Source organism: Protopterus annectens, chromosome 1.part2 (assembly GCF_019279795.1).
Source record: "Protopterus annectens isolate FY-2018-M chromosome 1.part2, PAN1.0, whole genome shotgun sequence".
Classification (NCBI taxonomy): domain Eukaryota; kingdom Metazoa; phylum Chordata; order Ceratodontiformes; family Protopteridae; genus Protopterus; species Protopterus annectens.
Genome location: NC_056727.1, coordinates 1058769506 through 1058794938, shown reverse-complemented (window position 1 = coordinate 1058794938; position 25433 = coordinate 1058769506).

Here is a 25433-nt window from a genome sequence, read left to right as displayed (position 1 = left end):
TTGTAAAATGCATCTGAAGGCCAAGGGCATACCTACCTGAGACACATAGTCTGTAAGCTCAGTCATGTCTCTGCATACAGTTCAGAGAGGTATGCCTCTAGTCATACACACCAACAGAAAGTATGATGTACTCACAACAATACCTGATATTGACAAATGTGAGTGCATGTCTCATGTGGCATATCCTGGTACCTCACAGACAGCTGACTGAGATCTTTCCCTCGTGTAGCCTGGTGAGATGCATATCAATATGTCTCATGATGTAATCACCTATGAGTCATATCTTTGATTTTGTGTTTTGCCTTGGGTGTTTGAACGGTGAGACAGTGGTCCATGACCTGTTATGTGCACTGTGTTCTGCAGAGGTACGACTATGTGTAGCAGGCTTGATTCTGGGTGTCTGAGGTGCCTGGTATTTACTTGCATGTCTGTTAAGTAACTCCAGACATGTGGGTCTGTGTGATGTGGGTTTGGGTGGAGTAGGAGTTGAAGTGTGCATGTTGACAACCTTCTGATTGTAATATGTACTGACTGTTGTGTGAGACAGTATGGATTCAAGATTTGTAATATTGTGACATCTATCACATTTTGTGTTTGTGTAAATTAGAAGTAGAGGGTTGATAACACTTTCCACATCTCACCAGCAGTCAGTGATAATGCCATTAGCAATAGAATCTGGCTTGTCTATACATCACAACAGGCCATGGCCTGACAGATGCTTAACATTAACATGTTATCACTTGTATGTTGTCAACCTTAAAGTAAAACAGCACTGTCAATATGGCATAACATGCTAAGATTGAGTGTGATGCTTTGCCAGGCATGTGGTACTTGCATTAACGATATTCCTGTTACTAAGTATGGTTGCAGCCTCAAACGCACTTTCTGTAGGCACTCTGTGCAGTGAAGATGTGAATATCTATGCATACACAAAAAACTTTTTCATCTTTGCATTTATTAATTCTGCCTTGAAAGTGTACAACATGCTTTGGAGGGGAGGTGCATGCCTGCCATGCAGGGAGGTGTCAGACCCCACTGTGTACCTCCTGCATATCCAAGTAAGGACTAGCATGAGAGTTACTTGTCCTACACACCTACACCTTGACTGTGTTATAAACAGGACATGCCGGAGGGACAGGTATGTAGTCCAGACAAACACTACACCCAATATGTAAGAGACTCCCCATGCATGTGATGCACAGTTCCGCCCTAATGCAAATCATGGGCAAGTTACATGACAGGATGGGGAACACGATGATGCTAATTGCTTCAGGACAAATGTCTCTAATGGACACAGGTAAAATGTAGATGGTTCACCTCACACACCCCAGGTTGTCCATGAGTCAACTTCCAAAACCCTGCTTACAGTTATCAAGGGTCAGAGTATCTTGCCAGAGTTTAGGGATGCATAGCTAGGATGAAAGATGCCCCTTTTTGCGTTCGCCTGTTATACACATATGAACATATGGAGCCATGTAACTACACTGTTTTACCTTTCTGGTGACATTTTTCTTCTGTGCTGTCATTCCATCCTGTGTCCTGATGTTGATGGTTTTATTGTAGAAGTGAACCCATAGCTGTGTCCTACACAATCCTGAAAGTGAAACATAAACAGTGCCATGAAACGCCTTTCATTGTTTGACTACACAGCCATTACAACAGCATCCAACCTACTGTACATACCATAGTGTGGTGTACTCATTATAAATGGCAGAGTAGAATATGTGTGACTGACCAGTAAAAGTAGCATGTCGATGGCAAAAATGGATGACACAAATACAGATATTTTTAGATAGTCACCCTTTGCATCAGACATGCAACTTCATTTCCCTGCATCACTGAGACTGATGATAGGGATGTGGCACAGGTATCACCACTTGCACAGGGTGTTGTATGGGGGTGCAGGAGGCCTAGGCTGACATAAAAGGTTGTCAAGTGTGTGTCTGAGTCAGAAAGGGAGCAGGCAAGATGGAGCATGCAAATGTAGTGTGTGTGTCTGTAGGTGACCTGAATGTGACAGTGGTGTGTGACTGTCTGTGTGCACACAATCAAGCTCAGTGCTAGCCCTGCATGAATGTATATTGTATATTTATGAGGCGTGCATGGTAGAGTTGACAGATCATCATCTCTGCTTCAGAACATGAGATCTGGCTCTGGCAAGACTTGTATTGGCACCTCCATGCCCAAGGTCAGACGCAGGGCTACTACTTGAAGGTGAATGCTGTCTGCTGGGAATGTGTCCTCCACTGGACCACTCAGGGCCATGAGCCCATGGCCTGCCTCATCTTGGTGTGGACAGCACACTCCCCTCTGGCGCGCCGGATGTACTGCCAATATGGGAGCGTGATTTTGCATGGCCATATGGACTCTCAGTAGATGTAGTTGCTGAGTTATGTCCATGAGTCCAATGGTCAAATCCAACCAGATGTTCCATCACAGACAATGTGCATCCCAAGACAGATAGTGCGCCATTTGTCTCAGACCAATATTTTCCACTGCATCAGTCAGCTGAGCCAGGGAATCAGCAACATGGTAGAGGCAGTCATGGATGCCAGACTGTGCTACATCCATTACCTGCAGAATTCATCTGGAGTTCCTTTTGGAACATGCCTGTGTCTCCAGGATGGCCCTAAACAAATCTCAAGTAACACATGATGAGACACCTGCAACAGGTGGTGGAGTGACAGGAGGCCTCCTCTGAGCACCTCTATCATCCACCGGTGTGGAACCTTGCCAACTGTTTGGCTATGGCCAAGTATCAACACTCACAATGATGGCAGATGAGGGATGTCAACCTCTGTGATAGATTCAGCCCCTGCAACCCCCAGCTGTGCCTCACTTTGGCCACCATCATCATCAGATTCTGAAGAGATACTGACTTCAGGTTGTGAAGGGGACAACAACCAACCTCCCAGGTCACCTGTGATATAAAGGGGAAAGCATCACATTAATACCTGCACTACTAATGGTCTGCAGTACTATGTTTGCGTATATATTAAGCTCTATACTATACACTGCTGTCATTATTGCAGACTTGTACAGCCCACATTCTGATATAGTAGGACCTGAGGTCATTAATTTCTAACCCATATGTGTAAATACTGAAGAATAACAGCTGTTTAAACCAGACTCTCATGAACAAATACATAAATGATGTACACTGTTGATATTCTGCAGAACTTTGCACAGTTTGCAGGTATGGCCATCTGAATACTCCTGTCAATATTCTGCAATTAATCACTGTGGTCATACCTACAAGGCCTAGGCATGACCACAGTGTGTACAGTTACAACATATAATCTGAACTTTGGCCGGCTAACATCTACCTGAAATCAACTGGACGTATAAGTGAATTTAAGTACACTTTTATCTGCTCTTTTTCATATAGTACTGTATTTAATTTATTTATTTGTGTTTTTCACTGAATATTAACTCAACTGAAGTTGTGGCTGTCTCTCTAAAGAGTACTTATTAGAATTTCTGTGTAGCCATTGATAGCAGTGGGGGTAGTTTCACTTCATCACTGATATTCTGTCCTGCCTTATATAAGTGGTACATTTTGAGTTATCTCTGCTTAAAATCTGAGCTTTGGCTGGCTAACATCTACCTGAAATCAACTGGATGTATAAGTGAATTTAAGTACACTTTTACCTGCTCTTTTTCATATAGTACTGTATTTAATTTATTTATTTGTGTTTTTCACTGAATATTAACTCAACTGAAGTTGTGGCTGACTCTCTACACTTAGTTCCCCACCAATTCTCCCTGTTCTTGTTTTGGTGTTAATGTTGGTGGCTTTGAAATTGCCTGCCCCTCTTGTAGATTTGTATTTGAATACTCCTTCTGGGTCCATCTCATTTTCTCACTCAACTGAGTGCAGTGAGATCATATTCTGATTTCAGGCACTCCTATTGTGTACAAAGAGAGCATTTGGGAAGGACAACCCCTATAGCCTCTTAATCCTGCTCTGTTCCCTCCCTCAAAAAAAAAATATATATATATATATATATATATATATATATATATATGTATATATATTTTTTATTCAGCTGCTGTTACTGTAACTGTCTTAGTTGATCTTCTGCGTGCTATCTGTTCAGTCGGTCTTACTTTGCACTTATTACTGTTTGTTAGTAGCCTTCTAATTTACTGCCTTCTGAACTTGTTTTTTAGTCATTTGTTAATTTAATTGCATTTATTTGAACAGTATTTGCTGTAGTGCTGCTACACACTCGGGTGTGCTGACCTGCACTTCAATTTGAATTGTATTTATTGCTGTTTTAGCTGCTTTTCTGTATAAAAAATAAAAATTAAAAAAATTCTAAGCTTGTTTCCTGCCTTTCCTGTAAATAGTCAAGTCCAGATACAGACTTGCTGTATCCAGGACTGTTGGCAAGTTTCTGAGACCCCCCAAGCCTTTCTATGTTGGAGGGAAGCCATCTAGCTTATCAGTGGTGGTAAGCACTAGGTAGCCTATCTACCACAGGAATAGTGTATTTTGGCCCTGGAATTGTAGTTCATTGGCTGTTTGGGCAGTTTTTCCATCTCTTTCTACTTTCTGGTTAAAAGCCCATTTTGCATTTGGTCCCCACCTTTCATAACTAGTGTAGTCCAGATACAGATTTGCTATATCCAGGACTGTTGGTAAGCTTCTGAGCCCCCCAAGCCCTTCTGTGTTGGAGAGAAGCCTTCTAGCTTATCAGTGGGAGTGGTAAGCACTAGGTAACCTATCTACCACAGGAGGAGTGGTTTCTGACTCAGAAATTATAGTTTATTGGCCATTTGGGAAGCTTTTCCATCTATTTCAACCTTCTGATTTAAAAGCCTGTGTTTGCACTTATTTCCTGCCTTTCCTGTTACTAGTCTAGTCCAGGTAAAGATTTGCTGTATCCAGGACTCTTTGTAAGCTTCTGATCCCCCCAAGCATTTCTGTGTTGGAGGGAAGCCTTCTAACTTATCAGTGGGAGTGGTAAGGATCAGGTAGCCTATCTACCACAAGAGGAGTGGTCCTTGGCCCAGAAATTGTAGCTATTGGCTGTTTGAGCAGTTTTTTTCCATCTCTTTCAACTTTCTGGTTTGAAAGCTGCACTTGCACCTGTTTCCCACCTTTTTTATAACTAGCCTAGTCCGGTTACAGAGTTGCTGTATCCAGGACTGTTAGTAGGCTTCTGAGCCCCCCAAGCCTTTCTGTGTTGGAGGGAAGCCTTCTAGCTTATCAGTGGGAGTGGTAAGCATTAGATAGCCTATTCTCCATGAGAAGAGTGAGTTTTGGCCCAGAAATTGTAGTTTATTTGGCCATTTGGGCAGTTTTCCATCTCTTTCAATTTGCCGGCTTAAAAGCCTGTGTTTGTACTTGTTCCCCACCTTACCTGTGACTAGTCTAGTCCAGGTACAGATTTGCTGTATCCAGGACTCTTTGTAAGCTTATGAGCCCCCCAAGCCTTTCTGTGTTGGAGGGAAGCCTTGTAGCTTATCAGTGGGAGTGGTAAGCATTAGGTAGCCTATCTACCACAAGAGGAGTGGTTCCTGGCCCAGAAACTGTAGCTATTGGATGTTTGGACAGTTGGTTTAAAAAACACACTTGCATTTGTTTCCCACCTTTCCTGTAACTAGCCTAGTCCAGATACAGAGTTGCTGTATCCAGGACTGTTGGTAAGCTTCTGAGTCTCGCAAGCCTTTCTGTGTTGGAGAAAAGCCTTCTAGCTTATCAGTGGGAGTGGTAAGCACTAGGTAGCCTGTCTACCATGAGAGGAGAGGTTCTTGGCCCAGAAAGTGTAGTTTATTGACCATTTGGACAGTTTGTCCGTCTCTTTAACTTTCTGGTTTAAAAGACCACATCTGCACTTGTTTACCATCTTTCCTGTAACTAACCTACTGGATAGCACTAGAAAGCCTTAAATTGATACAAGCCTTCTAGCTTAGAAGAGAAACTTTGGAGTGATTAAGTATCAGTTTTCTGTACTTTCATGCTGTACTTAACAGTTTTCTGCCTAAACGCAGATTTTCCAGCATTTATTGTGATGTAAAAGCTTGTTTATTTCACATATTGTACTTATTTGACTGCCTGCACTTTTAAAAAGTTGTTTTTTGTTTAAATAATTTGCTTAACTGTTGTAGGCTACACACTAAAGTGTGATAGTCTTTTCTGATCGTTTGTAGTTGTTTAAAGCTGTTTTAAGTGTATTTTTTACTGTTTTTGCCTTATCTTTAAAAAAAAAAAAAAAAAAAAAAAAAAAATTCCTTGTTTCCTGCCTTTCTAAGTTAGTATAGTCCAGTTTTCAGGCTAGTGCTGAATTCAGGGCTGTGATACTAGTTTCTGAGTTGCCCATACCTTACTTGGATAGAAGGATGTTTCTCTGTTCACCTGTGAGAGAGGGGAGCTTTGAGTAACCTATCTGTCCCTGGAGGAGTGGTACCAGCCCAGAAGTTAGTAGTTTATTGGCCATTTTGGGCTAATTTCTCTGTCCTTCATTCCCCTACTATAAAAACCGCATTTGCACAGTACGGTTAAATTATTCCCGGCTCCACTAAGTCGCCTCTTCAATTTTTCCCTTGAAACTAGTCTAATGTTCAACCTAAGCACTCAAAAAGCATCCTACAGCCCAGCACTTGCTCAGACCTAATAGCAAGCACTAATATACCCTGACACTGATTGCCCAGCAGGGCAAGGCTCTTTATTCACCCCTCACTAACCAAGTGACTAAGCAGCTCACCCTACTATTCAGGCATGACCAAAGGGCAATTTCAGGTGTACTCTCCAGTCCAACTGGTGAATCTGGATATCCAGAGGCAATGTTACAACTGCCTCATGTGCACAGATAACCCTCTCCTTCTACCACAAAACACTAATATATGCAAGAGATGCAGTTATGCAGCCAAACTGGAAGCTAAGCTGTCGGCACCCAAGACTGGAACAGACAGTCAAGAGGAGAAGGTTAACACTTGCACCACACCTCCAGCCACACACAGACCTACTAAAAAAGCACTGGCAAAAAATACACATATATACACAAAATCATGCTCAGAGGCTCTAAATAAAAACCTGCAAAAGCACCAGAGATCTCCAAAGCAGACACCCAAACAACCTGCACCTCCAGTCACAAACCAGACAACACATAAAACACAAAATCAGTGTGCCGCACAATCACAGCCCTTAAAGCAAAATAACATACCTAACACACTAGTAATAGATGATTCTATAGTCAGGCACACTGATGTCCCACTCACTAGGCTGGACAAGCAGAAGGCTACTGTTAGCTGCCTGTCAGGAGCCAGAAGACGCCACATAACACAAGCACTCAGGTCACTCCAGAACAAGTACAAAAATGACTCTGTCATTGTTCATGTTGGTGTGAATGACCAGAGACATACCCCCTGGACTACATGAAAAGAGACATGGAAGAGCTCTCTGATCATGTAGCCCAGGCTGGTATGACCCTGACCCTGAGTAGCATCCTGCCCTCACCAAGAACGATACTTGAGTATAAAGAAAAAATGATCAATTTCAACAATTGGCTAAACTTCTGGTGTCATTCAAAGGGGATCCAGTGTCTGTCAGCCTGGAACAACATTCTCGACAAGCCACGTTGCTATGCAAGAGATGGCTTGCACCTGTCAACCCTAGGCTTTTGAATACTGGCCAAGGCTCTTGCTGCCCCCATAGTGTCTTTTTAGGTAAGGCTCAAAAGTCAAACCCACCTCTGTAAACAGCACAATTAACAAAAAACTGAGAGTTATGCTACACAACGCCAGGAGTTTAAATCTCAAAATACATGCACTCGAAGCACTCTTCAGTATGGAGAATGTCGACATCTGTGCAGTAACTGAAACCTGGTTCAAGGCTCCAGAAAGCACCCCAGCACTACCGGACTACAAATCATATCACACGTTTCGGCCACAGAACATGGATAGAAGCACAAAATGAGGGGGTGTATCCATATTCATCAAGGATACCTACACCTCCATGTTAGTGGCACAGCATGATACCTCTGAGATCATCCATGTGCAACTAACATCAGGCAAATCTGCAATGCAAATTGCGTCCTGCTACAGATCACCCTCCATGACCCAGGACCACCACTCCACCTTTCTGGAGACACTGGAAAACATGAAGGTCCTACCGAACACCCTAATATTGGGCGATTTCAATTACCCTACCATTCTCTGGGAAAACTACTCGAGTACAAACTTCCAGGACCAGCGCTTCCTGGAATTCATCAACTAAATGCCCTGGATCAGCTGGTAAACTCCCCTACCAGAGGTGAAAACATATTGGACCTGGTCATCACCAACATGGGCAACAGGTGTTCCACACCGGAAGTCAACCTGTCACTGGTTAGATCAGATCATAAACTAATCACTCTAGATGTCCACACCCCACCACCACTCCCCAACTAAGGAAACCACAGTAAAAAACTTTTCTAAAGCAAACCTCGCCTTACTTAAGACAGAGGTGGTAAGTTTCACAGCCCCCATGCTAAAGGATAATGCTGCCCAAGATGCAGAAACCTTTACAAATGCACTCTATGAGCACCTACAAGGATGCATGGATCATGCCATCCCTAGTAAAACCAGGACTCACTCCTCTAAGAGAAGGAAACCTGTTTGGTGGACCCATGCCATAAACAGGCTATACAATAGAAGGAGGAAACTAGTTCAGAAAAAAAGCAAATCCCAAGAAGGAAAGACATCTCTGATCAGTATCAGTAAGAAACTAAGGTCACTCATGAAATCATGCAGGGCTAACTTTGAAAGAAAAATAGCCAAGGATTCAAAAGACAACCACAAAGCCTTCTTTAGCTATGTTAAGAATCTAAGTGGCAACTCGCAGATATGTACTGAACTAGTGCAAAATAGCACAAAATATACTGAACCTACTGATATTGCCAACATCCTGGCAAATAGATTCAGTGCAAACTTCACCCCCCTCTCACCCCCAAAAGGGCCCACAACAATACCGGAAAAGTGTAGTGTCCCAAAAATTACAGACGCACAGATGAAAACAGCCCTCTCAAAAGCCAAAAACACAGTGTTAATGGGAACAGATGGTGTCCCAGGCTGCGTCTTGCACGAACTACAGAACGAACTAACCCTCCACCTAAACACGCTGTTCAACGTCAGCCTCTCCACAGGTTACATGCCCATAGAATGGCACACGATAATGGTTATTCCTCTCCACAAAGGAGGGGCCACAACTGACCCTGATAACTATTGACCCATAAGCCTGACTAGCCTGGTCTGCAAGGCTATGGAGGGCATCATCAGGGAACTCATCAACAAGACATTGGGGACCTCCAAACACTTGACCCAACCCAGTTTGGCTTTGTTAAGGGCAGATCATGCCTACTAAACCTGGTTGACTTCTTTGAGACAGTCACCAAGGCCATAGATGAGGGAAAGGTGGTTCACACAGCCTACCTTGACCTCGCCAAGGCTTTCGACACCATTCCCCACTCGGGTATTACAGAAAAACTCATCAGCCTGAACATAAACCCAACATCACAAGATGGGTTGCCAACTGGCTTACAGACAGAACTCACACGGTAAGAATAGCGGGCTCCAGGTCTGACTCTAAACCAGTCACAAGTGGTGTCCCACAAGGCTCGGTCCTGAGACCCCTACTGTTTGGCATATACTTCTCAGAAGTACAGGCAAACACAGGAGGACTATGGCTAACCAAGGTCACTGATGACTGCAAACTAGGAGCCATAATTGACTCTCCAGCTGACATGGACATCCTCCAAAAGGGCCTTACTGAGACAGACACCTGGTGTTAAAGTCATGGTCTCAAGTTAAATGCCAAAAAATGCATAGTCATCCCGTTTGGAAAAAACAAAACACCCATGAATTACCACATAATAATACAGAAGAGGTAATAAGATATCTGGGGACCCAGGTAGATAGTAATCTCTCCTTTGGCAATCATATTGCCAAAGTAGTTAGGAAATCCTTCTATGTGGCCCATCTAATTACTAAAGGGTTCGTATCTAGAAATAAAGAGGTTATAGTGCCCCTCTACTTGTCACTCATTAGACCCATCATAGAGTACAATGCCCTGCTTGGGATGTACCTCACAAAACACTTCCAACAGCTGGAAAGACCACAAAAGTACCTCACCAAGAGGATTACTGGCCTCAAACATATGCCCTATGCAGCCCGACTGAAAAAACTCTGGCTGTACTCAGTGGCATATCGCTTACTCAGTGGTGATCTCTGCCTAACTTACAAAGCCATGTCCAACTCAGAACTGATGGACATGCTCCACCTAAAGAAATCCAAGTCACTACAAGCCACACGCTCTAGTGAGCTAAACCTCACCACAACAATAAATAGAACATGTTGGAGGGATAGATTCCTGTCACAGAGGCTCCTCATGCTTTGGAACAAAATTCCAAACTACATTAGGCAGAGCCCCTCACTAAGACTCTTCAAGAGAAACCTTGACAAGTAGATGGGTAACAAAAAATACACCCCTGGGATCACTTCATTGGCTCTGCTTGACAGAGGATTAGTTAATTAATCAATGGGGCAGTGAAAGCCGACACACTCTGGCTAGGCTTATAAATGCCCTCAGGCAGATAGCTTAGTATCTACCTATAAACCTATGAACCTATATGTCCACATTTGACAATCAAGCCAACAGTACATGTATCCAGCCAGCAGGCCTAGAATGACACTTTAGCTAATACCTTGCAGCAAATCTACATCTGTAACAAAAAATGTTTTGTGTTCAACAGCAGCAGGGGCATGGCCTCTTCCTATTCTTGATGGTTCTTAAAAACATTTGAAGGAGAAGTAATGTAAATTGCACCACATGTTACAGTATAGCACTGGTAATATGTCCAAATATCCCCCAGTTACAGTAGTTGCTATGATAACAGGTATGTGAGTCACAATCTCTGCATGAGCTTACAACTGCAGGTAACCTGCTTCCCCCCACTCCATAATACACCTGACATCCATGTAAAACCATATACAACCTGACATGCTAAATGCTATGGTATTCTGATGCTGATTCAAATAAACATACCTGGATGATCCTCTTGTGTGGAAATGGTGGCACCCACATCCACAACATATGGAGTGATTGAAGCCTGGCAGCTATTGTGTAGTGCAATATTCACCAGGAATTTCTCAGTGGCTGACAGAGGTTGTTCTGCAGCAGACACACCACCAGTGACCTGACAATCCCTGGACATGTCCACTGCTTTTCTGCATGCCAAGTGAATCATGTCTTTGTCACAGTGTCGCACCTGATTGTATGTTCAATTATGATGCCTCACAGCATTTACATTATGGACCAATTCATTCAACAAAACTTGTCACTCCTACTTATTTGTCCTCCCTCTGGACAGCAGCACTTGGTAGTGTTAACATAATGATTCAATACTGAGGTCATTTTCTACCTCACTGAAAGGCAGATGACATCCGGCGTGCATTTTAACACCTGAAATACAAAATAATGAGAACACATGTCAGGATCACATATGTGGATGCACAGTCTGTACAGATACAGCAATTAAGGAAGGCTAGCAGTATTCCCTGTCTGGGTACAAATCTCATATGCAGCAGTGTGGAAATCATGCAAAGGGTGTGGAGGCAACTAGGATAGTGGCAATAGTGACCTATACCTGCTTGTGCCATGACAGATGCTCACATATGATCACACGCCCAAAACAGGAGTCCACTTCTAGTGTGGTACATAGCAGGAAAGCCCCCCCACAATATATGTCTATAGTTCAATGTCAAAACATAGCTGTGTAGTATTACAACTGCCAACAAAGGCAGTATCCAGGAGACCTGTGTCTCCAGTAAACAGACAGTAGTAAACCTTTGCTGTACTCTACATCATCTGCAGGTATTACACAGCTGCAGATCAATGGCATGTCACCGGTCCAGTTGTAAGAAAGGCTTACTGATGTAATCCCATTCCCTCTAAGTATAATAAAATGTATGCATCATGTTGAAAAAGAAAAGGCTACATACCTGATGGTGTATAATACTCCTCTTTTGAGAGATACATATATATAAGTATTGTGCCAATCTGTTCCCCATAGAAAGTAACTGTCAAACACAATGGTTTTCCTGTCTAGCAGTTTGCCTTTTTAAGATGGTTCTCATTAGCAGGCAATTTCCTCTGAGCCAGTCTGTGGTTGAAGGATGCTGATTGCAGCATACACAGGTGATTTGCAGTTTAATCAGGCAATCCCATGCAACTATAGAATGTGATATGAGATCTATATAGAATCCATCCCCTTTCTGATATGATGGGGTGGAAATGCAGGGGTAGAGATACTATATCAGCACAGACAGGATGTTTTCACAAGGTAATTATTACATACACATGTGTGTATGTGCTTCAGGCTACAGCTGCTGCTGCTGCAGGCAATAAACATAATGAGAGTGGCTGCAGAATGTGGAAGACAACAACACTTACGGGTAACAGTGTGACCATTGGCAGCTCTGTTCTACAGCCAGAACCTGATTAAGAGAACCCATCCCACAGGATATTGAGGTATGTGTTTAAGGTAAGCATGTCGACCAAAGGTACTATTAACAGTGTAAAAGGTAGCATGTTAGTTCTGTTTGTGAACAAGGTAGCGGGTACATTTACAAGTATGACAACCGTTTGGACAACTACCAAGCCATGTGTTAAGTTATGGTAGTCATCTAGAACATGTGTGCTGGCAACCCTTGTTGCTACAATGACCGACATATGTGTATGTCAGTTACACAGCTGTGCTTATCTGTAATATCAGTAGCAAATGATTGTGTTGCAGTCTGATATTACTGGGCCTCCTTTGTATTACATAACCTAAAATCCTATGTAAATGCATAGCAAAGCATGATCTGGCACTCTGTGCATTTTCTAGTGTTGTAATAGGAATATGTGAACTGTGTTCCAATCTGCTGGCCTTTGACTTCCATTATTGAATAGCAGACATTCCATTTGAAATGCTTTTGATGACACAGTCACTCATTACAGAATTAACAATGGTGATGGACATATACATGTATTTTAAATGGTACACACCGCTGGATTTGAACCCAGGACATTATGTATCAAATGTTAAAGTTTTCAAAGCATTTAACAGACTGAGCTACTGAATCAGTGTTACAGCAGGTGTATTTCTCAACATATTTTTGCACACTTACATGCTGTTGCATACCTCATTTACATCTATTATTACATGCATGGTTTATAGGGATGTATTTCTCCAACACAGTCCCAATTAAACACCTATTTTTCCATTACAGTTTTAGCAGGTGTATCTTTTATCTGTTGCAGATAGAGGTGCACAGTTACCTGCTGTTATAGACCTCACTTACATCCATTATTCTGTGTCTGGCTTTCTAGAGATGTATTCCTATACCAGACTCCAAGTTACAATGTGATTTTTTTCCATTGCTCTTTAAAAAATTTGTGTGACACAACATGATGCACAGCACTGCTTAAACACACTTAATTATGGGAACATGGCAAGTACTATGTTTTGCTTAAAACAGGTGTGCTAATTACCAGCTGTGTAGCCTGGTGGGTTAATGCACTGATCTACATGTGTGATGGTCCTGGGTTTGAAATAGGGCACAGGTGTACATTTTGAACACAATTATTATTATTTCTCACACATATATCAATATAGCACCATTTAGCTGAATTTAGTGATGCTGCATGTCGTGCAGCTCTGCACAAAAAATCTTTAAAGAAATGAAAAATGTGGAGATAAGACAGTGGTGAAATGGGGTGCAAGCAGGAGGAAAAACTTAGTGAAAAAAAGGTAGGGATGTGTAGGAAGGGTTTAGAAAGAACCATAGCTATCCATTTCTTGTACACTTTAACAGATTTTTTAGCTCAGATTAGGCTATCACCCCAGAGACAGTGGTGAGGACTGTATAAGTGCATTTTCAAGCCAACTGGATGAAATTAAGTATGTCCAGTGAACTCATGTGCAAAACGGAGAGCTATGTATGAGGTGATATTTTTATTTTGGGACAGGTGTCCTTTTTTAAGATAAGAGTGCAACATCAGGGAAGGGACATAGGTATGTGTGGGGGAGGTAAGTTGGGAAGGTGAGGAAGCTTTGGCAAAAAGACAAGACAGACAAGGCAGCAGACAGGGTTGGTGTGTGACACTAGAGTGGGTGCACACATTGGATGGGGAGCATGCTGTGGCATCCCAGTCCCATGGACGTCACACATGGTAGGAGTGTGACTCAAGTCCTCATCAATGACATTGTCAGTACTGCTCCTTCACTGCTGCTCTGGAGGCAGTGATGGATGCTCCCATCCAGGGTGAGGCTGCTCCACCAGGATGGACAGCATGCTCTCCATCCAGTGTAGGCATGCACTGAGAGTTCATTGCAGTAACCCAAGAACCATGCCTGGCAGTTTCTTACGGGGTGACATAATCACTTCCTCCATTTCCACTCCCAGAGGTGGGCCCAGCCGCGGCCTATGGAGCAGAGCTACCCAATTCCACAGGTAGTGTAGGGACAACAGAGGAGGCACCACCAGGCTGCGGCCCAGATCTGCTGGACCCTAGTACCAAAGCCTGGGCAGCCAAGTTAAGTGGATCACCAGGAACTGGTCTACCTTGTCACACTGTAGTAAATTAAATATAAGCATAAGGTAACAATAAACAAAACCAAACAAATGTTAGTATTAACATATTAGCAGATAATATTGATTAATCAAAAGAAATATAAAGGAATATAATGAGGAACAAAACAATAAATAACATAATGGAAAGTATTTTAACAGCAAAACAGTATGAAATAATACATAAGGCCAATGTAACCATTAGTTACAAATACTATATTAATATCAAATCATAGTAATAAATAATATTAATACATTAAAGAAGATAATGGGTGGGGAAAGAGAGAAGAAATACCATTAGTAACTTTTCAGTTAATATTACTACACAGACTATTAATATATACTTCTACAGATGTGCAAATTCAATTGTGAGTGCAGTGACTACAAATATTGTATAGATGATGTTGCGTATACATAGCTATCAACCTGTTAGCATGGGATATTATGGGCTAAGCACTAACAAATGTTGGTATACAGACACAACTATAGGGAACTTTTTTACATAGTGTGCCCATACATTACTACCAAGGTGTTCTGAAAATGATTTTCCAAAAAATTGCATTCTAAGTAATGTCATGTATCTGCTAATCAAGGGCCAGTCATATGGGGCACTTGCCATTACATTCTTCAAAAGCATAACAGTTGAGAGGTATGTTTGTGTAAACTAAGTACACTAGACATCTATTCATTTCTCGGCTGGCTGCCATGGGATTAGAATCCACAAGCAATGACTGCAAGAATAATGTGCATTTTATTTCAATACAATGAATTCTCAAAACACCATCTACTTTAAGACTTTTATTGCAACATGTTGTGTGAAGTCCTACATTTACACGCATGTATAGCTGTGTGTGGTATCACACTGGAAACCAGATACAGTGAACACATGAATAATGAGCATTTTAGTTGAAAACACTAGTTATCAAGGCACCATCTCCTTTTACACTGTAATGATTAATGTCACATGAAATCTGGCAGTTACATACATGTATGGTTGTGTAGGTCATCTGTTGACCTAACCATATACCCTGTTCATTTAGTGAATGCTATGTACAGCATATTTCAGAGAAATTATCTGAACTGAGGCTTGATGTTTACTTTGAGTACTGCAATGCATGCATATCTGAAATTTGATGATGCATTATTTCTTATTGTAACAATTGACTGGTGTCAGATTAGAACACACATGCAGTCAATACAGGAATAATGAACACTTATTTGAAAATATTACTTATCAAAGCACAATCCTGTTTTAAACTTTCTTGACAATGTTCCTTAAAATCTGGCATTTAGACACATGGATAGCAGTCCAGGACTTCAGTTACCTTACCTATATACCATGTTCATTGACTGGGTGGAATATAAAGCAATATTTCCGAAAGAATGAGCAGAACACAAGCTTGTACATTACTCTGGGTATTGCACTACATTCATTTCATACATCTGTGACCACATTCTTTATTCATTTACATTTAACAGTTGACTGCTGTCAGATTAAGACAGACATGCAGTGAATGCAGGAACAGTGAACACTTTTTTGACAACATTACATATCAAAGCACCATTACCCTTTACAATTTATTGATTAATGTTGCTTCAGCTCTAGCATGTAAACCATGGATGGCTGTGTAGGACTTCTGATTAGTAACCTACATCCTGTTCATTTATTGATTGCAAACCACAACATATTCCAGACAATGATCAGACCAGAACAATGACTGTTAATTTGGGTAGCTATACTACACAGTACTGCATGCTTACTTGCTTTAACTTGCTTCACCATTTCAGGTAGGCAGTGTCACATTAATAAAGACCTAAGATGTCCCAGGTGTGTCATACCTGACTTTTAAGACTGCAAACTCTATAATTAATTTCTTGTATAATTATGTTATACATTAAGTTATTTACTTTGTTTTCTTAATCAGCACATGATTGCCTCATCCTGGCCAGGCCCCCTGCATGGGACTGGACATTGTGACCCCTCTCTTCTGCAGCTGTGGTAAGAGAAGCAAACAATTATGCATACCAGTTTTACACAGATTCAGCCTGTATAATTCTAAATTATTGGCAAAAATACTTACATATATGTAGGGTTTGTGCAGCCCTAGTCTTTTGGACCCAGGTGTTCAAGGTTCCCCTCTTCCTACTCCGCAAGTCATCATAGTGGTGATGAAACTGTTCACCAGTGTGGGGGATATCAGTAGCACTGTTAAGTTCCCTGGCTGACTGATCCCAGGCCTCAGACTTATACTCTGAGCCCTGGCATTCACCCTACAGAAGCCAGGGTTAATCGTTCTTAACCAGGAGTCCAACAAAATCTTTGGACCCCAGCACACCCAACCTCTGCACCCAAAAGCACACTCCTTCTCTGATAGCACATCCACAGCCAAGTGAAGACTCCAAAGTATAATGTGCAATTCTCACCTATTGGCCTTTATATATATATCAGCTAATTTAATGCCCTTGCACATCTTGCTGTAGCTTTTAAAAAAAGTGCCACACCGCTTAGCATCTCACACACTCACACAAACTGTTTAAATGAAGCTTAGCAATGTGCAAATGGGAATAGACTGTTGACCATATTTAAGTACTGCTTAGCATCATGTAGCTTTGTTCAATGTAACGATTTTTTTAAATTTTATTAAAACAATGTTTCAGTCACCTGGCAATGTATGAAGTGTGATTGTTCAGCCCTCACACTGGGACCTACTACACTGGAGGTCATGACTCTACCTATCTAGCCCCTTGGAGAGTGAAGGGAACTTGTATATTTGCACATATACTACTGAGTTGCCTGTTAGCTGTGTGCAGCTTTGCTGTGCACATTTCCATGTTGCTAAGCACCTCAGAACTTCAGTAATTGAATACATCTGGTTTCTGTTTTTGGGTATATACCAGATGCCTGCTGTAAATGTATAAGTGATGCTTAGCATCGTGAAGCACCATGCCATGCTGTACAAACAAGCAGTAAAAAAAAAGTTTCAATTGATTGCATCTGTTTTCTATTTTTAGATATATACCAGGTGTCTGCTGTATATGTATAAGCACTGCTCAGCATCGGTAAGCATTGTGCTGTGCTATACAAACAGCACATACACGTACAAAATAATAATTAAATTGTATTTCATGTAGTAAACGCACTTGTTTACCTTTTGGTCCAGGGTAACAAGCCAATAGACATCGTGTTGTGCTTAACTGTCCAGAATTTTTCTGGACACTCCACAACTACAAGACAACCTCTATGCTGCTTGCTTGGATTCAATATCCATGTTACTGTTATCTCCCTTGGCAGTGCACCATAATTAATATGTATAGCACACTGGCAAGGAGGAACTGTGGCCATGTGCATGGATACATTCCGTGTAGGCTTTACACGGAGCCTACATGGATTTTGTTGAATCCTGGGATTTGTGTTCATTAATACAACAGGTAAAAGAAAAAAAATATATAGATGAAGAAACCTTGTGCTGTTTGGAAAAAGAAGTGACTGAGGAAGTGTGAAAATTTAAAGAACATAATTTAGAGACATTTGAAGGGTATAAAAAAGAAATATGGGCATGGGAAAGAAAGAGAGATCTGATATGGTGCAATATTTATGCAAAGGAGAAAGCCAAATCAATCAACACAAAAAAGGCAGCCCCAAACATATTCAAAGAGAAATGCAGACAAAGGGATCCAGACATGGGAAATTTCAGAATAAAAAAAATAAGATCACAAAGAGGGAATGCAGAACAGAAGATTAGCCAAGTAGAATTAAAAAAAAATGAAGCTGAGGTTATAGAATATTAGTGAAGTGAATGATTCAGTGCAGAACATATAACACAGGTCATATCACAGCATGATAGAACAACAAGTCCCCAAGGTATGGAGAAACAAGAGGAGCAGTAGACATCTGAAGAAGAAATATGGCCATGGAAAAGAAAAAGTGGTTTAATATGGTGCAATATTTATGCAAAGGAGAAATCAAAACAAATCAATGCAAAAAGAGTGGCACCAAAGATATTTGAAAAGAAATGCAGGCAAAGACATCTGGATACGGAAAATTTCAAATTATACAAAATAAGAAAACAAAGAAGAAAAGTAGAAAAGAGGATTAGTAATGGAGAAGTTAAAGAAATAGAAACTGAGGTTATGGAGTTCCTGCAAAGTGAAGATTTAGTGTAGAAATTTTAACTCGGATAACAACACAACAGCATAGAGCAATGGACACCCATATTAAGAAGAAACCAGTGGAGCAGGAAGCATTTAATCAGTTGACATATGAAGATAATTTGGAGCCTTCCACAGGAAACCAGTACAAAGGTTCAGTTGGAGCTATATAGTAAGTGAAAGAGAAGGAAACTGTGGCAACTCTGACATAGTCAATGTCTTGGAGTGATAGACCAGTGATTTCCCATATGAAAAGGCAATGGATGACACAGTGTGAAACTGAAGAGAATGTGGCACAGAAAAAAGCTCTGGAACTTTCTATAGAATGCCTGCAGGAAATGACGGACAAAGAATGTGCCCTCAATTTAGAAGAAAATGATCTAAGAGAAGAGTTGCTTCATTTAATAGAGATGGATAGACATATAAAGATTAAAGAAAGAAATAGACTGCAGAAGGTCAATAAAACCAAAAAAGTTAGAAGTTTGATAAAACAAATGAACACAGTAATTAGGACTGCCCATAGAGATTCATGCAACATAACAGACGTAAATAGGATATATTACTGTGCAGTCAAATTAATAACTAATAAAGTCCTACCACAAGAACACAGGGTAGTAAGGGAAAGGATGGGGAGAGATTGAATACCATCATGAAAGTATCAAATAGAGAAAACTATAAAGCAATTAAGACAAGCCCTGGGATTCATGAATGTTAAAACTCCATGCAGGAACAGGGTAGCAGCTCCTGCATGGAGTTCGGCCACTGAGCAATTCAGCAAATAGCTGATCCGAAGTGCATGAGCCTGCCTACATTGTTCCTGCATGGAAGACTGTGCAGCATGCTAATCACCTTATTTGCTGGTGAAAACCATGCAAATGAGGTGAATTAGTGATTCAGGAAGCTGCCAGGTCTTCGTGCAGGAAAAGTGTCAGTGCAGAAATGTGTTCAGTTACTAACTGAACACATTTCTGCAAAAAAGAAAACAGAGGCATGACAGCTCAAATAAAAGCCTGTATTCACATCTCTAGGCATGCCAATGGCCCAGCATATGGCCATTAGTATGAATAAATGTTTAATTTTAATAAAAAACAATATTTCTCTTGTGGCCAGTCTTGGCTGTTTAAGCATAGGGCAGTAGCACACAAACACGATTGTGCCGAAAATAAAAACCAAAATGTGAAAACCCAAGTTTGAGGGAAATGTGCATTTTTTCATTATAGTCTATGACATGCAGAATCAAAACAATACCAGGGGACAGTGGTTGTCAAGGGGAAAGGCTCCGTGTCAGTCCAGTATCTATGGGCTAAGGCAGTGGGGTATGCAAATGAGGGGAATGTTACTGATTCAAAGTCCAAAACCTGCACCTAACTGTGCAGGTGCTAGAACATGAGTGTGTAGGCAGGAGGAGTAATTAACATGAAAAGTGGGTGTGTCATGCTTACTGTAAGCACATTGGAGCACTGTTGCCTGGGTTTGCACTTATCTAAGCCCAGCTAAGCAAGGGCATGTGTTTCAGGCTGTATAGCTTTGTTTACACTGCCTACAGGGGTGTGCATGGCATGCACCGGGTCTTAAAAAAAAAAAAAAGACCAACTGGGGATATCATAGGGGTCTCACAGGCATCCGCGTCCATGATACTCCACCAGTTCCTGGATGCCATGCAACCACATGCCAAGGAGCACATTAAATTCCCCACCACCCGTGAGGAGAGGACCCACAATATACATCTCTTCCACCATGTAGCAGACTACCTGGAGGTAATGGATGCCATAGACTGCATGTGCATCCACATCAAAGCACCACCTGGTGACCAGGGTAGGGTCCACATAAACCGCAAGGGGTTCCAGTCCATCAACTGCCAGGTCATGTGCGATGCCCAGGGCATTATCATGAATGTGTGTGCTGGCTGCCCTGGAAGCTATCATGACTCCCACATCTGATATTCCTCACAGCTGTATCAGTGGTTTGCCGGGAGGGCATCCCATATGACCATTTAGTGGGGGATGCTAGCTATGCACTAGAGTCATGGATGATGACACCCATCAGAAATGTATACACACCCACACAAGAACACCATAATGAGGCACACGTACAAACCAGGATCATTACAGAGCATTTGTTTGAGATGCTCAAGTCACGGTTCTGCTGCCTTGACATTTCCAGTGGAGCCTTGCAGTACTCTCCAACCACATGTGCACACATGTTCATAGTATGTGCCATGCTACATAACATGATCCCGTGGAAAAAGCTGCAGCAGGAACAAAACAGGGAAGGGCCAAACAGTCCCCCCACCAATGCCAAGGTCTCCACAGGCACAGAGGGACTCGGAGGAGGAACTTCCTGAGCCTGCCCCTGTAGGCAGATGGCAGCATGCCCAGTATGCCCTGGCCTTGGCAAAGAGGCAATGCATAGCACAAACACTGACACTGTAGGGACCTAGGGACGTATATCTCTCTCCGACTCACACACACAGTAAAATGTATGCCAGACTTCACACCACTTATACCTTACCATGTAGAAGCAGTGTACTGAGTGCATCCGACATAGTCAGCCCTCATGCACCATCCTAACAACTGCCTCAGGCACAAGGTAATTCAGTCTTCTTAACAATGAATGAATGAATGGAGTAGAATGCTCTGATAGTATATCCATGGTATAGATGCAAGCATTCAAGGGAATGGAGTGGCTTATAGGGATAACACCAGAGAACTAACAGCTATGTGGGACAGCAGGAAGTGTATGCCCAGTACTGGCTTACCCACACTATGCAGTACCACTATAGTTTAGAAATACCACTGCAGTATATGTGTTGAGACAAATATCTGGGGGATCATAGGTCACATGCATGGATGTCAAAGTGGGATCCCACACTCAACCAATCCTCACCCAGCAGATCAGCTGTAGAAATTCATATGGAAATGTGTGGCAAAGGCCAACAAATGGCGACATCCATAAAATCCCATCTACAGGCTTACACTGTGATATCACAGCAGCTATGGCAGTGGCAGTATGGCTCTGAAAGCTAAGAAGTCCAAACCTGAACATGTGTATAGCAGAACAATCTGATCTGTGGTTGATACTGTTATGCCTGTAGTCTCAAAGATAGAGCACACTACTATGCTAAATGTGACCAAAATGTTAAGCAAATATCAGCATAGCCTCTGCAAATGTGTAGTGTGCACAGGTGTGCCCCCCCACAGTCCCATAGAAATGCAGTAACATGTCCCTAGCTGTAAGCAGCATACAGCTGTCACCCAGAGTGATGGCTCATTACAAACAGAAAGCAAGTGTTAGTAGTGCTCAGTCCACTTACTGGTGCCATCCTTGGGGTGTCTCCTGCCCTGTAGCCTGAGAACATAGCCTCATCTGAATGCACTGCCTTGATACAGATGGGCTGCATCTGTCACACCTGGCCTACAGGCCTCTGCCAAAGGGCTATGTCTCACCCACAGTGCCCTTTTAGGGAGTGTCATGGGGTCCATAACACCAACATAACATAGACAACAAAATGCAAGGAAAGGCCATGCTGCTAAATGCTAGGAATATACCTCCCAAACTCAGAGATCCAGATGTCTGGACAAAACCACAAATAATGGGGTGGTAAAGGTCCAAAGAGAAGGACACATGGGAATACCTGCAATAATAATGTAATAAAGCTGATATAGTGGAAAAGTGTTTTAATACCTTGGAATGTCTGAAGGGTATGAAGTCTGAAACTGAAATTTCATGGACAATAATATATGACTTCAACCATGAGTGAGTTGAAATTCACTAGCTTGAAAACCACATCTGTATGGGTAACCTACCAGATATATTAGCTATGAATCTGCACATTCAAGTGAAACACTCTACAGTCGAGAGGTATGGCTAAGAGTCTAAAGATTGGAATGCACTCATTGCAGGGACTCTCAACCCAGGAAGATGGTGACATGTCTGCACCCAAACCTGTCCCACAGCCATGGGGAAAAACACAACAGGCCTTCCCTGATCACTCATCCCATACAACCACATGACTCCAAAATGTGGGTGGCCAAGCCAAATAATGTGGGGGTATACATATATGTGAGACAGGCACACACCCCCAGTCTGGTCAAACAGTCTGAGACACACAATTGTGGGCAACACTTCACATCACCCCTGTGCAAACTGTAGGTAGCTACAGGCCAACATATCTGACTCAGCCCCCCCCAACACCACATATATTACCCTCTACAAATCAATCTGGAGTCCACCCGTCACCCTGACCCTGTCTAACTTGTATTACTCAACCATGGACTGGTAAGCAAGCCATGCCAAAACAGAAATACACACAGATCCCCACATCCTAGTATATCAACAAGGTGCTTCACCATTTCCACAGTATCAGCAGTCAATTGTCTGCAGCCGCACATCTCAACAGGCTGGATTGTGCAAGAAAGCCTAGCATTCGGCCCATAATAATTACTTGTGCATCATCTAGGCTGTATTCCTCTGGTAAATCACTGTGATGATCTGAGGAGGTATGTCTGGAGGTACTGAAACAAGAAATACAGTGTCAAACATCAAATATGGTAGACAAAATGTTTGCAAAAACAAACTCTCTAACTCTAGCACCACATACATTAAGAGAAATAGTCATGATCACCCTATGTATGGCCTAAAGTTCCCTCATTGAAATAGGGCTGTCCCCAGATATCATGCCCTAACAGGTGGAGATGTATGGCTGTAGCACAAAAATCCCTGGACTGGAGTACAACAATCTCTGGAATGGAGTCCCATATGTACTAAAGAAGGTCTCACTAGGCATGCTGCTACACTTAGTGTCTGTAAGGTCTTGTAAATAACAGGCTTTTACCACCCAGTACACATCCCATTGTCCTACCTTATCAGTCCTGCAGATGTCAGTCACTTTAAAAGTATATTTTGGCAGCTTTGAGCTCTATAAGCTCTGTGTCACAAGTGATAACTGCATAACACTCTAGTATAAATATAACTAGTTAGGTAGGGGTTCTAATTGCAGGCCTTGCAAATTTGAAAGAGTTTGTGTGCATGCATATATGTGTTTGTAGGTTAAAGCTTTCAGGCATATTCACACTCAGTACATCTCCCATTGATCTACTTTAGCAGTCCTGCAGATGTCAGTCATGTTGAAAGATCCTTCTGGCCAGCTTGCAGCCCTATGAGCTCTGTGGTGCATGTGATATCTGCATAGTACTATAGTGCAGCAAACTAGCTAGGTGGGAGTTCTAATCACAGTACTGGCAGTTTAAAAAATGTGTCTGTGTGTGTGTATCTGTAGGTGACAGTATTTTGCATCCATCTACAGCTAATACATTTTAAAGTCTCATACTTTACAAGGGCTGCTGATGTCACTCTCCTTAGATGTATGTATGGATACCCCTCTGCCTATAAGCTCTGTGGTGCATGCAATAGAAGCATGACACTGTAGTAGGAATAACTAGGTAGATAACCGTTCTAACCTCAGTACTAACAAAGGTGGGTGTGTCTGTGAGATGCCAGTATCCTGTGTGGGTGATGGTGTGTTTGTGTAAGAACAGGAACCATAGGGGTGGGTTTTGCTAATTTATTATATTGTCCACCCAGTAAATGTCCCAACATCCACATTACATTTTACATATTTTGAACTATATATATAGATACTTGCAATTCCAATAAATTACTATTTTCTGAACTTAATACATATCCACACATACGCCCCCCACACCCCCCTTACTATATATACTAACTCCAGGGTCGCACATCAGTGGGGAAATAGCCATATATAACTTTTGATGAAATGTGTTTCAGTGAATTGTGTTTTCAGTGAATTGAACTTTCAGTGAATTGTGCACAGTCAGACGTGTTTCAGTGAAATGTGCTTTCAGTGAATAGTCTTAGACCCATATATGTGTATATATATATATATATATATATATATATATATATATATATATATATATATATATATATATATATACATATAAAATGTTAAATGAGCAGACAACATGATAAGTGTGAAAAAACAAGAATAATTCCTACAGCTTAGATGGTGTAGTGGTATGTTCTTTGACTTTAGTGTACATATTCCTGGTTACAAGATGTCTAACTGCTGGCCTTTTCATTAATGTTAAATGAACGGACTGCATGATAAGTGTGTAAAAACAAGAAAAAATCCTGAAGCTCAGATGGTATAGTGGTATGTTCTCTGACTCTAGTGTACGTTGTTCTTGGGTCCAAGACTTGGCATGCAGAATTTTTTTTTTTGTTGCTGGGCAGAACAAGGGCTGCTGGATACACAGTGACAGCATACCGCTGCTTACTGCCGCTAAGTGATATCCCTCACCTTAGTAGTACCTTGGGACAAGTATCACCCCATAAACTCTGTGGCATGTCCGATAAAAGAATAACAATGTAGTAGCAACAAATAGATGGGTAGGAGTTGTCATCACAGCCCAGGCAAATGTAAAAATGTGTGTGTGTGTGTGTGTGTGTGTGTGTGTGTGTGTGTGTGTGTGTGTGTGTGTGTGTGTGTGTGTGTGTGTGTGTGTGTGTGTGTGTGTGTGTGTGTGTGTGTGTGTGTGTGTGTGTGTGTGTGTGTGTGTGTGTGTGTGTGTGTGTGTGTGTGTGTGTGTGTGTGTGTGTGTGTGTGTGTGTGTGTGTGTGTGTAGATGTGTTTGTAAGTTAAAGAGTTTGGGCCCATTCACTCT